Raw genomic sequence first — 16750 nt, 5'->3', positions numbered from 1 at the left:
TATCATGATGATTATAGTGAGATTTAATTGGGCATTACGACAAAGTACATAGACCGTCATCCAACCGCATCTATGCCTAAAAAGTCCACCTTCGGGTTATCATCCGAACCCCTCCGATATTAAGTTGCAAAGCAACGGACAATTGCATTAAGTATGGTGCGTAATGTAATCAACAACTACATCCTTAGACATAGCATCAATGTTTTATCCCTAGTGGCAACAAGCACAACACAACCTTAGAACTTTCGTCACTCGTCCTGAGTGTCAATGCAGGCATGAACCCACTATCGAGCATAAGTACTCCCTCTTGGAGTTACAAGCATCTACTTGGCCGGAGCATCTACTAGTAACGGAAAGCATGCAAGATCATAAACAACACGTAGATATAACTTTGATAATCAACATAACAAGTATTCTCTATTCATCGGATCCCAACAAACGCAACATATAGAATTACGGATAGATGATCTTGATCATGTTAGGCAGCTCACAAGATCCGACAATGATAGCACAATGGGGAGAAGACAACCATCTAGCTACTGCTATGGACCCATAGTCCAGGGGTAGACTACTCACTCATCACACCGGAGGCGACCATGGCGGCGTAGAGTCCTCCGGGAGATGATTCCCCTCTCCGGCAGGGTGCCGGAGGCGATCTCCGGATCCCCCGAGATGGGATCGGCGTTGGCGGCGTCTCCGGAAGGTTTTCCGTATCGTGGCTCTCGGCACCGGGGGTTTCGTCACGGAGGCTTTAAGTAGGCGGAAGGGCAAGTCAGGAGGGGCACAGGGGCCCCACACCATAGGCCGGCGCGGCCGGGGGGCCGCGCCGCCCTAGGGTTTGGGCACCTCGTGGCCCCACTTCGTTTCGTCTTCGGACTTCTGGAAGCTTCGTGGAAAAATAGGCCCCCGGGCGTTGATTTCGTCCAATTCCGAGAATATTTCCTTACTAGGATTTACGAAACCAAAAACGAGCGAGAAAACAAGAATCGGCACTTCGGCATCTTGTTAATAGGTTAGTTCCGTAAAATGCATGAATATGACATAAAGTGTGCATAAAACATGTAGATAACATCAATAATGTGGCATGGAACATAAGAAATTATCGATACGTCGGAGACGTATCAGCATCCCCAAGCTTAGTTCTCGCTCGTCCCGAGCGGTAAAACGATAACACGGATAATTTCTGGAGTGACATGCCATCATAATCTTGATCATACTATTTGTAAAGCATATGTAGTGAATGCAGCGATCAAAACAATGTATATGACATGAGTAAACAAGTGAATCATAAAGCAAAGACTTTTCATGAATAGCACTTCAAGACAAGCATCAATTAAGTCTTGCATAAGAGTTAACTCATAAAGCAATAATTCAAAGTAAAGGCATTGAAGCAACACAAAAGAAGATTAAGTTTCAGCGGTTGCTTTCAACTTGTAACATGTATATCTCATGGATATTGTCAACATAGAGTAATATAATAAGTGCAATAAGCAAGTATGTAGGAATCAATGCACAGTTCACACAAGTGTTTGCTTCTTTGAGGTGGAGAGAAATAGGTGAACTCGACTCAACATTGAAAGTAAAAGAATGGTCCTCCATAGAGGAAAAGCATCGATTGCTATATTTGTGCTAGAGCTTTGATTTTGAAAACATGAAACAATTTTGTCAACGGTAGTAATAAAGCATATGCATCATGTAAATTATATCTTATAAGTTGCAAGCCTCATGCATAGTGTACTAATAGTGCCCGCACCTTGTCCTAATTAGCTTGGACTACCGGATCATCACAATGCACATGTTTTTACCAAGTGTCACAAAGGGGTACCTCTATGCCGCTCGTACAAAGGTCTAAGGAGAAAGCTCGCATTGGATTTCTCGCTATTGATTATTCTTCAACTTAGACATCCATACCGGGACAACATAGACAACGAGATAATGGACTCCTCTTTTATGCATAAGCATGTAACAACAATTAATAATTTTCTCATTTGAGATTGAGGATATATGTCCAAAACTGAAACTTCCACCATGGATCATGGCTTTAGTTAGCGGCCCAATGTTCTTCTCTAACATTATGCATGCTTAACCATAAGGTGGTAGATCTCTCTTACTTCGTACAAGACGGACATGCATAGCAACTCACATGAAATTCAACAATGAATAGTTGATGGCGTCCCCGAGTGAACATGGTTATCGCACAACAAGCAACTTAATAAGAGATAAAGTGCATAATTACATATTCAATACCACAATAGTTTTTAAGCTATTTGTCCCATGAGCTATATATTGCAAAGGTGAATGATGGAATTTTAAAGGTAGCACTCAAGCAATTTACTTTGGAATGGCGAAAAATACCATGTAGTAGGTAGGTATGGTGGACACAAATGGCATAGTAGTTGGCTCAAGTATTTTGGATGCATGAGAAGTATTCCCTCTCGATACAAGGTTTAGGCTAGCAAGGCTTATTTGAAACAAACACAAGGATGAACCGGTGCAGCAAAACTCACACAAAAGACATATTGAAAACATTATAAGACTCTACACCGTCTTCCTTGTTGTTCAAACTCAATACTAGAAATTATCTAGACCTTAGAGAAACCAAATATGCAAACCAAATTTTAGCATGCTCTATGTATTTCTTCATTAATGGGTGCAAAGCATATGATGCAAGAGCTTAATCATGAGCACAACAATTGCCAAGTATCACATTACCCAAGACATTAATAGCAATTACTACATGTATCATTTTCCAATTCCAACCATATAACAATTTAACGAAGGAAAAACTTCGCCATGAATACTATGAGTAGAAACCAAGGACATACTTGTCCATATGCTACAGCGGAGCGTGTCTCTCTCCCATAAAGTGAATGCTAGGATCCATTTTATTCAAACAAAATAAAAACAAAAACAAACCAACGCTCCAAGAAAAAGCACATAAGATGTGATGGAATAAAAATATAGTTTCAGGGGAGGAACCTGATAATGTTGTCGATGAAGAAGGGGATGCCTTGGGCATCCCCAAGCTTAGACGCTTGAGTCTTCTTGATATATGCAGGGGTGAACCACCGGGGCATCCCCAAGCTTAGAGCTTTCACTCTCCTTGATCATGTTGCATCATACTCCTCTCTTGATCCTTGAAAACTTCCTCCACACCAAACTCGAAACAACTCATTAGAGGGTTAGTGCACAATAAAAATTAACATATTCAGAGGTGACACAATCATTCTTAACACTTCTGGACATTGCATAATGCTACTGGACATTAGTGGATCAAAGAAATTCATCCAATATAGCAAAAGAGGCAATGCGAAATAAAAGGCAGAATCTGTCAAAACAGAACAGTTCGTATTGACGAATTTTAAAATGGCACCAGACTTGCTCAAATGAAAATGCTCAAATTGAATGAAAGTTGCGTACATATCTGAGGATCATGCACGTAAATTGGCTTAATTTTCTGAGCTACCTACAGGGAGGTAGACCCAGATTCGTGACAGCAAAGAAATCTGGAACTGTGCAGTAATCCAAATCTAGTACTTACTTTTCTATCAACGGCTTAACTTGGCACAACAAAACACAAAACTAAGATAAGGAGAGGTTGCTACAGTAGTAAACAACTTCCAAGATACAAAATAAAAACAAAGTACTGTAGGTAAAAACATGGGTTGTCTCCCATAAGAAATTTTCTTTAACGCCTTTCAGCTAGGCGCAGAAAGTGTGTATCAAGTATTATCAAAGGACGAAGTGTCAACATCATAATTTGTTCTCATAATAGAATCAAAAGGTACCTTCATTCTCTTTCTAGGGAAGTGTTCCATACCTTTCTTAAGAGGAAATTGATATTTTATATTACCTTCCTTCATATCAATAATAGCACCAACAGTTCGAAGAAAAGGTCTTCCCAATATAATGGGACAAGATGCATTGCATTCAATATCCAAGACAACAAAATCAACGGGAACAAGGTTATTGTTAACGGTAATGCGAACATTATCAACTTTACCCAAAGGTTTCTTTGTAGAATGATCAGCAAGATTAACATCCAAATAACAATTTTTCGACGGTGGCAAGTCAAGCATATTATAAATTTTCTTAGGCATAACAGAAATACTTGCACCAAGATCACATAAAGCATTACAATCAAAATCTTTAACCTTCATCTTAATGATGGGCTCCCAACCATCCTCTAGCTTTTTAGGAATAGAGGCTTCCCGCTCTAGTTTCTCTTCTCTAGCTTTTATGAGAGCATTTGTAATATGATGTGTGAAAGCCAAATTTATAGCACTAGCATTAGGACTTTTAGCAAGTTTTTGCAAGAACTTTATAACTTCAGAGATGTGGCAATCATCAAAATTCAAACCATTATAATCTAAAGCAATGGGATCATCATCCCCAATGTTGGAAAAAATTTCAGCAGACTTTATCACGAGCAGCTTTCAGCAGCTTTAGCAGCTTCAGTGCAGCTTTTCGCGCTTTGCATTAGAAGTGGAAACATTGCTAACACCAATTCTTTTATTAGTATTAGTAGGAGGTGCAGAAACATGTGTAGCATTAGCATTACTAGTGGTGGTAATAGTCCAAACTTTAGCTACATTCTTCTCTTTAGCTAGTTTTTCATTTTCTTCTCTATCCCACCTAGCACGCAGTTCAGCCATTAATCTTATATTCTCATTAATTCTAACTTGGATGGCATTTGCTGTAGTAACAATTTTATTATGATGATTTTCATTAGGCAAAACTTTCGATTTCAAAAGATCAACATCAAGCAAGAAGACTATCGACTTTAGAAGCAAGTATATCAATTTTCCCAAGCTTTTCTTCAACAGATTTGTTAAAAGCAGTTTGTGTACTAATAAATTCTTTAAGCATGGCTTCAAGTCCAGGGGGTGTGTTCCTATTATTATTGTAAGAATTCCCATAAGAATTAGCATAGCCGTTGCTATTATTATAAGGATATGGCCTATAGTTGTTACTAGAATTGTTCCGGTAAGCATTGTTGTTGAAATTATTATTTTTAATGAAGTTCACATCAACATGTTCTTCTTGTGCAACCAATGAAGCTAATGGAACATTATTAGGATCAATATTAGTCCTATCATTCACAAGCATAGACATAATAGCATCAATCTTATCACTCAAGGAAGAGGTTTCTTCGACGAATTTACCTTCTTACCTTGTGGAGCTCTTTCCGTGTGCCATTCAGAGTAGTTGATCATCATATTATCAAGAAGCTTTGTTGCTTCACCAAGAGTGATGGACATAAAGGTACCTCCAGCAGCTGAATCCAATAAATTCCGTGAAGAAAAATTTAGTCCCGCATAGAAGGTTTGGATGATCATCCAAGTAGTCGATCCATGGGTTGGGCAATTTTTAACCAAAGATTTCATTCTTTCCCAAGCTTGAGCAACATGTTCAGTATCTAATTGTTTAAAATTCATTATGCTACTCCTCAAAGATATAATTTTAGCAGGGGGATAATATCTACCAATAAAAGCATCCTTGCATTTAGTCCATGAATCAATACTATTCTTAGGCAGGAGATAGCAACCAATCTTTAGCTCTTCCTCTTAATGAGAAAGGGAACAATTTTAGTTTAATAATATCACCATCTACATCTTTATATTTTTGCATTTCACATAGTTCAACAAAATTATTAAGATGGGCAGCAAGCATCATCGAACTAACACTCAGAAAATTGCTCTCGCATAACAAGATTCAGTAAAGCAGGTTTAATTTCAAAGAATTCTGCTGTAGTAGCAGGTGGAGCAATAGGTGTGCATAAGAAATCATTATTATTTGTGGTTGTGAAGTCACACAACTTAGTATTTTCAGGATTGGCCATTTTAGCAACAGAAAATAAAGCAAACTAGATAAAGTAAATGCAAGTAACTAATTTTTTTGTGTTTTTGATATAGCAAACAAGATAGCAAGTAAAGTAAAACTAGCAACTAATTTTTTTGTATTTTGATTTAGTGCAGCAAACAAAGTAGTAAATAAAACTAAGCAAGACAAAAACAAAGTAAAGAGATTGAGAAGTGGAGACTCCCCTTGCAGCGTGTCTTGATCTCCCCGCAACGGCGCCATAAATTTAGCTTGATGACGCGTAAAGCACACGCTCGTTGGGAACCCCAAGTGGAAGGTGTGATGCGTACAGCAGCAAGTTTCCCTCAGTAAGAAACCAAGGTTTATCGAACCAGTAGGAGTCAAGAAGCACGTTGAAGGTTGATGGCGGCGGGATGTAGTGCGGCGCAACACCAGGGATTCCGGCGCCAACGTGGAACCCGCACAACACAACCAAAGTACTTTGCCCCAACGAAACAGTGAGGTTGTCAATCTAACCGGCTTGCTGTAACAAAGGATTAACCGTATTGTGTGGAAGATGATTGTTTGCAGAAACCAGTAGAACAAGTATTGCAGTAGATTGTATTTCAGTAAAGAGAATTGGACCGGGGTCCACAGTTCACTAGAGGTGTCTCTCCCATAAGACAAACAAGCATGTTGGGTGAACAAATTACAGCTTGGGCAATTGACAAATAAAGAGAGCATGACCATGCACATACATATCATGATGATTATAGTGAGATTTAATTGGGCATTACGACAAAGTACATAGACCGTCATCCAACCGCATCTATGCCTAAAAAGTCCACCTTCGAAGTTATCATCCGAACCCCTCCAGCATTAAGTTGCAAAGCAACAGACAATTGCATTAAGTATGGTGCGTAATGTAATTAACAACTACATCCTTAGACATAGCATCAATGTTTTATCCCTAGTGGCAACATCACAACACAACCTTAGAACTTTCCGTCACCTGTCCTGGTGTCAATGCAGGCATGAACCCACTATCGAGCATAAGTACTCCCTCTTGGAGTTACAAGCATCTACTTGGCCGGAGCATCTACTAGTAACGGAAAGCATGCAAGATCATAAACAACACGTAGATATAACTTTGATAATCAACATAACAAGTATTCTCTATTCATCGGATCCCAACAAACGCAACATATAGAATTACAGTATAGATGATCTTGATCATGTTAGGCAGCTCACAAGATCCGACAATGATAGCACAATGGGGAGAAGACAACCATCTAGCTACCGCTATGGACCCATAGTCCAGGGGTAGACTACTCACTCATCACACCGGAGGCGACCATGGCGGCGTAGAGTCCTCCGGGAGATGATTCCCCTCTCCGGCAGGGTGCCGGAGGCGATCTCCTGGATCCCCCGAGATGGGATCGGCGTTGGCGGCGTCTCCGGAAGGTTTTCCGTATCGTGGCTCTCGGTACTGGGGGTTTCGTCACGGAGGCTTTAAGTAGGCGGAAGGGCAAGTCAGGAGGGGGCACAGGGGCCCCACACCATAGGCCGGCGCGGCCAGGGGGGCCGCGCCGCCCTAGGGTTTGGGCACCCTGTGGCCCCACTTCGTTTCGTCTTCGGACTTCTGGAAGCTTCGTGGAAAAATAGGCCCCTGGGCGTTGATTTCGTCCAATTCCGAGAATATTTCCTTACTAGGATTTCTGAAACCAAAAATAGCGTAAAACAACGAATCGGCACTTCGGCATCTTGTTAATAGGTTAGTTCCAGAAAATGCACGAATATGACATAAAGTGTGCATAAAACATGTAGATAACATCAATAATGTGGCATGGAACATAAGAAATTATCGATACGTCGGAGACGTATCAGCGATGCGGGCAAACGATGTTGGAGACGACGGCGAGTCGATGGAGGGTCGAGGGAGCGGCTGAGGTGGCCTAGAGCTTCTCCTCCGTCGAGCTACTGCAGCGGCGGTCTCCGGTGAAATTGGAGCGACTCCGGTGGCAATGTGGAGGGGAAGAGGGTCGAGGAGAGTCAGAAGAGGTAGGGGAGCGAGGTGGTGTGGAGTTTGAGGGCTGGAGTGGCCTCTATTTATAGAGCGAGGGGGTGGCCGTGGCGCGCGGGGCAGGTCGACGTCGACGGGGAGGCTACAGCGTCGCAGTGACGTTGGCGAGGGTGTGGCTCGGTTCCTGGCGTCATGGTGAGCACGACGCGCATCCAGGAGAGGTCAGGGGTGGGCAGGAGCAGGCGGCAACGTCATCGGGTGCTGGCGGACTGTGGCGGACGGTCGTCGTCCGTGACGACGGCGACAGTGATCCGGCGAGCCCATGGCTATGTCCAGGGGCTAGCTGGGGTCCTGGCGAGCAAGTGGGTGAAAGGAGAGGTCGCGAGATGGTCTGAGGCGACGAGGCGAGCGGTGCACTAGCGCGCCCGTGGTCCTGCTCGTGCCCGGGCTGGCGAGCCTGGCCGCGGTGATCACGTCACGGCCTGGCCTGTGTGATCCTCTCCTGGGCCAGGGCTTGCGCCAGCAGATGAAGGGTGAGGTGAGGGTTTTCCAGGACATGGTTGGGCAGAGTTGAGGTGAAGGGAGAGAGAGGTGGCAAGGTGGTGAGCATGAGGGCCGGCATGGTCAAGGGTTGTGATTTCTTGGGCAGAACTTTGGTCTCTGGGTCCATGGCTTGGTCAAGTGAGGTGAGTCCAAGTGAGTTGACAAGGTTAGCCAGGGTAGAGGGGACTAGAGCTTGCACCACTAATGAATTTCAAAGTGTATGTGACATGAGACAAGATTTTTGGGGCATGGTGGTGATGGGAGGTGACCATGCACTTGGTGAGGTCATGCTAGATGTTTTGGGCACCAGGTAGTGTGGATGAGCACAAGGGAGAGAGAGGTGAGGTGATGGAGAGTAGGTGGAATAGTGGTTGTACCTCTATGGCATCATCTTTTATTATATGTCAAGGTCTCATGTGTGATGATTTTTGACCAAAATTTGTGATGGAGGTGTTCTAAATGAGGTTGGGCAGCAACTCATGGCATTGGTTTGATTTTTAAAACTGATTTGTGAAGATTCTAAATTTGGAGGGAATCTAGAATTGGTTTCAAAGTAGCATCTTGGGTTGACTATTTTGAGCAATGGTCAAAGATCTGGTCAAAGTGGTCAACATCAAAGTTGCTCATCTTGATGAGGTCTTGGACAAGGTGCAAAGAATTGTTAGGGTTTGGTTTGAAAATCTCCTAATAAAAGGGCTCAAAGTGGGTAAGATAGTAAAAAGGGCACAAGTGACCATCATCACATGTGAGAGAGATTTGATTTTTTCCTTTGCTTTGAATTGGGTTTCTTTGATGCAAAAGGGTGTGTTAGTGATATATAAGTGTTTTACAAACAATGGCACAAGCCATGCTGGCCTTGGTTAAAGATTTGAAAAGTGGGCCAAAGTGTATGAGAGTGAAAATGGAAATTTCTCACTATTTCATTTCTCTCCATTTGATTTGATTTTTCTTGACTTAAAAGTGATTCTTATTAGTTTAGGAACATTTCCAAACCATTGAAACCATTCCAAAAGGTCTAGCTCAAAGATTTGCAAAAATGGCCATAACACATAAGAGGTGATATTCCAATTTTTCTTATTTTCTCCTTTTGTTCATCTTGCTTTACTTGGGCAAGGTATAGGGTCCATTTAGTGTGATATTAGGTTTAGAGGTGGTTCACACCATTTGGTAAAGGTATAAAGGCATAGGTCAATGTTTGGGTAAAACGGCTAAGTGCCACATATGCCTCTATGCATATGTTCATTTTATTTTTAATTTGATTGTTCTTAACCCATTTGATGTTGTTGAGTGTTGAAATGGTATAGAGGAGTGATCCAACCATTCACAACAAGTCCTAGGGTCAAGATCCTCAAATTCACAAATTTGCTATTTACTCTCATATGCCTCAATGGCATTTTTAGTTTCTTTTTATCTTCTTTGGTTTCACCTTGAATTTGGCTTGATAAGCACTAGGTAAGGTTTATGAAGGTTTTCCAATCCTCAAAATAAAGTGGAAAGGCCTAGGGTAAAGTTTTACAAAAATAGCCATAGGCACATAGGCTTTTTTCTTATTTAAATTCTTTTTATTTTATTTTAACTTAGAGGGTAAAAAGGGGTGTGAGGTTTAGGGTTTAAGAGTATTTCACATACTAATTAAACAATCATGGCAAAAGCACCAGAATTAAGCAAGATCACTATGTATCAAACTTAATTTAATAAAAGTTTTTGTTGGTTCCAAAATTTGGAACAAGGGAAATTCATTTTGTTTGTTTTGAAATTTTTGGGATGTTACAGTTATTACCATTCATATTCATCCATATCACTTGCATCTTATTATCTCTTCGCCGAACTAGTGCACCTATACATCTGACAAGTGTATTAGGTGTGTTGGGGACACAAGAGACTTCTTGTATCATAATTACAGGGTTGCTTGAGAGGGATATATTTGACCTCTACCTCCCCGAGTTCGATAAACCTTGGGTGATTCACTTAAGGGAAACTTGTTGCTGTTCTACAAACCTCTGCTCTTGTAGGCCCAACACTGTCTACAGGAATAGAAGCGTGCGTAGACATCAAGCTATTTTCTGGCGCCGTTGCCGGGGAGGTAAGGTAAAAGGTATTCACATCCTCCGACTACTAAGCTATTTCCTAGCACTGTTGCCGGTGTGTGAGTGCTCGAAGCTATTTCCTTTAGATCCTGCAATTGCATCTTTTTGTTTCTTGTTTTTATTTTTTCACTAGTTAGACATAATGGAAAACAACAGTGAGCTTTTTAATCTATTTCCTGAGTTAAGACATGAATTGTGTGATGCGAAAATTAAAAAACCTATGGAACCTTATTTGCATGCTAGCAGCAATGTTATAAGTATGAACGCAATTACTGCTAATGCTATGGAGAAGTCTTAGCTTGGGGAAGCTAGTTTTTATGATCTTTTTACCTTCCCATCTTTAGGGGAGAAAATTTGCTCTGATAATACTTTATCTCCCATATGCGATAACTCTAATGATGCTTGTGATATTTTAAATCCACCTACTGAAAGTATTCCTTTCAAGATACCCAAGAAAATTATTGAACGTGTTATGGATAACCGCTATGAAGGGGATGGAACTGTCCATCCTGGAGATCATTTACTGTTTTTGCATGAATTATGCGGGTTATTCAAGTGTGTAGGTATCTCTATGGATGAAGTGAGGAAGAAAATATTCTCTATGTCGCTGTCTGGTAAAGCTGCGGAATGGTATAAGATGTTGAAGAATGGTCGATCTCTTGGTTGGGAGGAAATTGTACCTCTCCTTTATTCTAAATTTTATCCTCCTCATGAAGTGCATATTGATAGGAATTACATTTATGACTTTTATCCTCGTGATGGAGAGAGTATTTCCCAAGCATGGGGGAGATTGAAGTCACTAATGCTCAAATGTCCCATTCATGAGCTCCCCCGTAATGTTATTATTAATAATTTTTATACAAGGCTTTCAGGACACCACAAGGACTATCTAGATGCCTGTTTGGCGGGATCTTTCACAAGCAAGGAGGTTGAAGCTAGATGGGATCTTCTTGAAAGAATTCAGGAGAAAAATGAAGATTGGGAGAACGACAAAGGTAAAGAATCAGATATAAAATATGAATATGAATGCATTAAGTCTTTCGCTCAAACCGCTGATTTTCAAGAGCTTAGTGCTAAATATGGTCCTGATCCTCAAATTATGGTCGATTGCTATAGAGCCTTTGCTTCTCATGTTAATGTTCCTAAAGAAAATTGGTACATGTATCATGAACCTTTCAAAGACACTTGCATGGAAAATGAAATTGTTGTTAATGATTGCAATGAACATGCTCAAACTCCTGAGAATGTTATTTCCTATAAGCATGTTAATTTTTGTGGAATGCATAGACCTTGTGGAATGAATCAAATCGAAGATGAATATTGTATCCATCATAGGAATGAAAAAACTAGAAAGTGGTTTAGGGCTCTAGATGATCTTGGTGAAAAAGTTTGTGCCCTCTATCCTTTTATTTGTGAACTTTGCCATAGAGTGGGCCATTTTAATTTTCAATGCTCCTCCAACGATAATTCGAACCCCATGAGTGCTGCAAATTTGTATTGTGATGATGAAATCCTTCCCAATCAGCATGATGAACTTACTTTATTTTTGGGGTGTGAAGAGTTATCAAGAAAAATTTCTTTGTTAGATATGAATGATCTTGATATTAATAGTGTCCTGCATGGGTGTCTTTCTTATTGCATTGATAATTGCCATACAAATACTTACATACAAAATATTTTAGAAGGTGACACTTTGCCAAAATATGATAGGACCACTGTGTGTTTTAAACTTATTAATGAAAAGGAGGAACCCTCCCAAGTTTCTTCTATTGTTTCCGGAAATAAATCAGGTTATGTGGAGGAGCCTCTCTTCAAGCCTCTTCCTCTTAAAGAAGGGAACAAGAAGAAGGGAATGAAGAAGAAGAAGAAGAAAAGGAGAAATAAAAAGAAAGAGGTAACGGCGTATCCCCGCGTGTATGCGATAATGATAGGTAACCGTAAGTATGTTGCTCCTAATGATTATTATGATAATGAATCTGAGTACAATGATCTTTCTATGCCCTTTACCTACATTACTGTTCATGATTTAGAAGAGCACACTACTTTTGATATTGAAAATCTCTGGGAAACTAATTCTGAAAATGATGATGTTAATAATTGCCATAGTATTAGTATTATCCATGCTTCTTCCCATAATGATATAGAAAGCTCTAAGCTTGGGGATGAGGTGTTTGAAAATCCTTTTGCTACTGATGATTATATGTTTGATACATCTCCTTCTAGTAACGATGATGGTATGGTTACAGATGAACATACTGTGGAGGATAACTATTCTATTTCTTATGATGACACTATGCCTCCAATCTTTGACAATTATTATAAAGAATGCTATGACATAGGTTATAATTACCCTTATGAAACTTGTCATAGTTATGATGGGATTGCCAAAAACAATTCCCTTAGTATGCAACTTGTTTGCCATGTTCAAATTCTTGATAATGACCCTGCTCCAATTACTATTAATGAGAAGAATTCTTCTTATGCCAAAATTAATGATACTTTTATGCATATGAACCATGATAAGAATGTTTTAAGTGATGGTTATATTGTGGATTTCATCAATGATGCTACTGAAAGTTATTATGAGAGAGGGAAACATGGTTATATGCATCTTAATAATATTAAGTTTCCCCTCTTTATGTTGAGAATCTTGAAGTTACTCATGTTTTATCTTCCTATGCTTGTCACTTTGCTCCTCATGAATTTATTTGTGTAAAAGATTCCTATGCATAGGAAGTGGGTTAGGCTTAAATTTGTTTCATACTTGCTTTTTGATGCTCTTTTTGCTTCAACTCTCATCCTTATGTGAGCATCATTAAAATTGTTGAGCCCATCTTAATGGCTATAAAGAAAGCACTTCTTGGGAAATAACCCATGTTTTTATTTTGCTACTGTTTTGTTGTGTCTTGGAAGTTGTTACTACTGTAGCAACCTCTCCTTATCTTTATTTTATTGCATTGTTGTGTCAAGTAAAGTCTTTGATAGTAAGGTTGATACTAGATTTGGATTACTGCGCAGAAACAGATTTCTTGCTATCACGAATTTGAGTAGGTCTCCCTGTAGGTAACTCACAAAAATCTTCCAATTTACGTGAGTGATCCTAAGATATGTACGCAACTTTCATTAAATTTGAGCATTTTCATCTGAGCGAGTTAAGTGCCTCTAAAAAATTCGTCTTTACGGACTGTTCTGTTTTAACAGATTCTGCCTTTTATTTCGCATTGCCTCTTTTGCTATGTTGGATGGATTTCTTTGTTCCATTAACTTTCAGTAGCTTTGGGAAATGTCCAGAAGTGTTAAGAATGATTGTGTTACCTCTTAAAATGTGAATTTTTGATTATGCACTAACCCTCTAATGAGTTTGTTTTGAGTTTGGTGTGGAGGGAGTTTTCAAGGATCAAGAGAGGAGGATGATATATGATCAAGAAGAGTGAAAAGTCTAAGCTTGGGGATGCCCCCGTGGTTCATCCCTGTATATTTCAAGAAGACTCAAGCGTCTAAGCTTGGGGATACCCAAGGCATCCCCTTCTTCACCAACAACTTATCAGATCACTTCTAGTGAAACTATATTTTTATTCGGTCACATCTTATGTGCTTTACTTGGAGCGTATGTATGTTTTTGTTTTTGTTTTTGTTTGAATAAAATCGGATCCTAGCATTCTTTGTGTGGGAGAGAGACACGCTCCGCTGTTGCATATAAACACTGGTGTTCTTAGCTTTACTTTTAATGTTCATGGCGAAGGTTGAAACTGCTTCGTTCATTGTTATATGGTTGGAAACAGAAAATGCTTCATATGGTAATTGGTATAATGTCTTGAATAATTTGATACTTGGCAATTGTTGTGCTCAAATAGATCATGTTTAAGCTCTTGCATCATGTACTTTGCACCTATTAATGAAGAACTACCATAGAGCTTGTTGACATTTGGTTTGCATGATTGGTCTCTCTAAAGTCTAGATATTTTCTGGAGAGGTGTTTGAACAACAATGAAGACAGTGTAGAGTCTTATAATGCTTGCAATATGTTCTTATGTAAGTTTTGTTGTACCGGTTCATACTTGCGTTTGCTTCAAACAACCTTGCTAGCCAAAGCCTTGTACTGAGAGGGAATACTTCTCGTGCATCCAAATCCTTGAGCCAAAACCTATGCCATTTGTGTCCACCATACCTACCTACTACATGGTATTTTTCTACCATTCCAAGTAAATACTTCATGTGCTACCTTTAAACAATTAAAAAGTTATTATCTCTTATTTGTGTCAATGTTTTATAGCTCATGAGGAAGTATGTGGTGTTTTATCTTTCAATCTTGTTGGGCAGACTTTCACCAATGGACTAGTGGCTTCATCCGCTTATCCAATAATTTTGCAAAAAGAGTTGGCAATGGGGTTCCCAGCCCCAATTAATTAACTTTCATTAATAATTCTCTTCACATGTTTTGCTCTGATTCATCAGTAAGCAACTTAATCTCGCAAATAGACACTCCTTAATGGTATGTGAATGTTGGAAGGCACCCGAGGATTCGGTTAGCCATGGCTTGTGTAAGCAAAAGGTTGGGAGGAGTGTCATCTCTAAATAAAACTAAAATACATGTGTAAACAAATAGACACTCCTCCATGGAATGTGAAATGTTGGAAGGCACCCGAGGATTCGGTTAGCCATGGCTTGTGAAAGCAAAAGGTTGGGAGGAGTGTCATCCATAAATAAAACTAAAGTACATGTGTAAACAAAAGAGAAGAGGGATGATCTACCTTGCTGGTAGAGATAACGTCCTTCATGGGAGCCGCTCTTTGAAAGTCTGTTTGATGAGGGGGTTAGAGTGCCCACTACCATTCGTTGACAACAACAAACACCTCTCAAAACTTTACTTTTATGCTCTCTATATGATTTCAAAACTTGAAAAGCTCTAGCACATGATTTTATCCCTGCTTTCCTCTGCGAAGGGCCATTCTTTTACTTTATGTTGAGTCAGTTTACCTACTTCTTTCTGTCTTAGAAGCAAACACTTGTGTCAACTGTCTGCATTGATTCTTACATACTTGCTTATTTGCACTCATCATATTACTTTGCGTTGACAATTATCCATGAGATATGCATGTTGAAAGTTGAAAGCAATTGCTGAAACTAAATCTTCCTTTGTGTTGCTTCAATGCCTTTACTTTGAATTTATTGCTTTATGAGTTAACTCTTATGCAAGACTTTTTGATGCTTGTCTTGAAAGTACTATTCATGAAAAGTTTTGCTATATGTTATCTATTTGTTAGCAAACTATAGATCGTTGCCTTGATTCACTTCATTCATTTCATATGCTTTGCAATAGTATGATCAAGATTATGTAAGTAGCATGTCACTACAGAAATTATTCTTTTTATCGTTTACCTACTCGAGGGAGAGTAGGAACTAAGCTTGGGGATGCTTCATACGTCTCCAACGTATCTATAATTTCTGATGTTCCATGCTAGTTTTATAACAATACCTACATGTTTTGCTCACACTTTATAATGTTTTTATGCGTTTTCCGGAACTAACCTATTAACAAGATGCCGAAGTGTCAGTTCCTGTTTTCTGTTGTTTTTGGTTTCAGAAAGGCTGTTCGGGCAATATTCTTGGAATTCGACGAAACAAAGACCAAATATCTTATTTTCCCCGGAAGGTTCCAGAACACCGAAGGAGAGTCGGAGGCGGGCAGCAGGGGGCCCACACCATATGGCGGCGCGGGTGGCCCCCTGGCCGCGCCAGCCTATGGGGAGGGGGCCCCGTGGCCCTTCCGACTCCGCCTCTTCGCCTATAAAGTCCCTCGCGACCAAAAAACTCGATACCAATTGACGAAACTCCAGAAAGACTCCAGGGGCGCCGCCGCCATCGCGAAACTCCATTTCGGGGGACAGAAGTCTCTGTTCCGGCACGCCGACGGGACGGGGAATTGCCCCCGGAGTCATCTCCATCGACATCACCGCCATCTTCATCGCCATCACTGTCTCCCATGATGAGGAGGGAGTAGTTCTCCACCGAGGCTGAGGGCTCTACCGGTAGCTATGTGGTTCATCTCTCTCCCATGTGATCTTTATGTGATCATGAGCTTTGTATCACTATTAATCTATGTGCTACTCTAGTGATGTTATTAAAGTAGTCTATTCCTCCTCCATGATGTAAAGTTGACAGTGTGTGCATCATGTAGTACTTAGCGTAGGTTATGATTGTAATCTCTTGTAGATTATGAAGTTAACTATTACTATGATATTATTGATGCGATCTATTCCCCCTTTCATAGCTATTGTTGACAGTGTGTATGTTA

The sequence above is a fragment of the Lolium rigidum genome, chromosome 2 (assembly GCF_022539505.1).
Source record: "Lolium rigidum isolate FL_2022 chromosome 2, APGP_CSIRO_Lrig_0.1, whole genome shotgun sequence".
Taxonomy (NCBI): Eukaryota; Viridiplantae; Streptophyta; class Magnoliopsida; order Poales; family Poaceae; genus Lolium; species Lolium rigidum.
The sequence above is the reverse complement of the archived record's forward strand: the minus strand, read 5'-3'. Positions refer to the sequence as shown.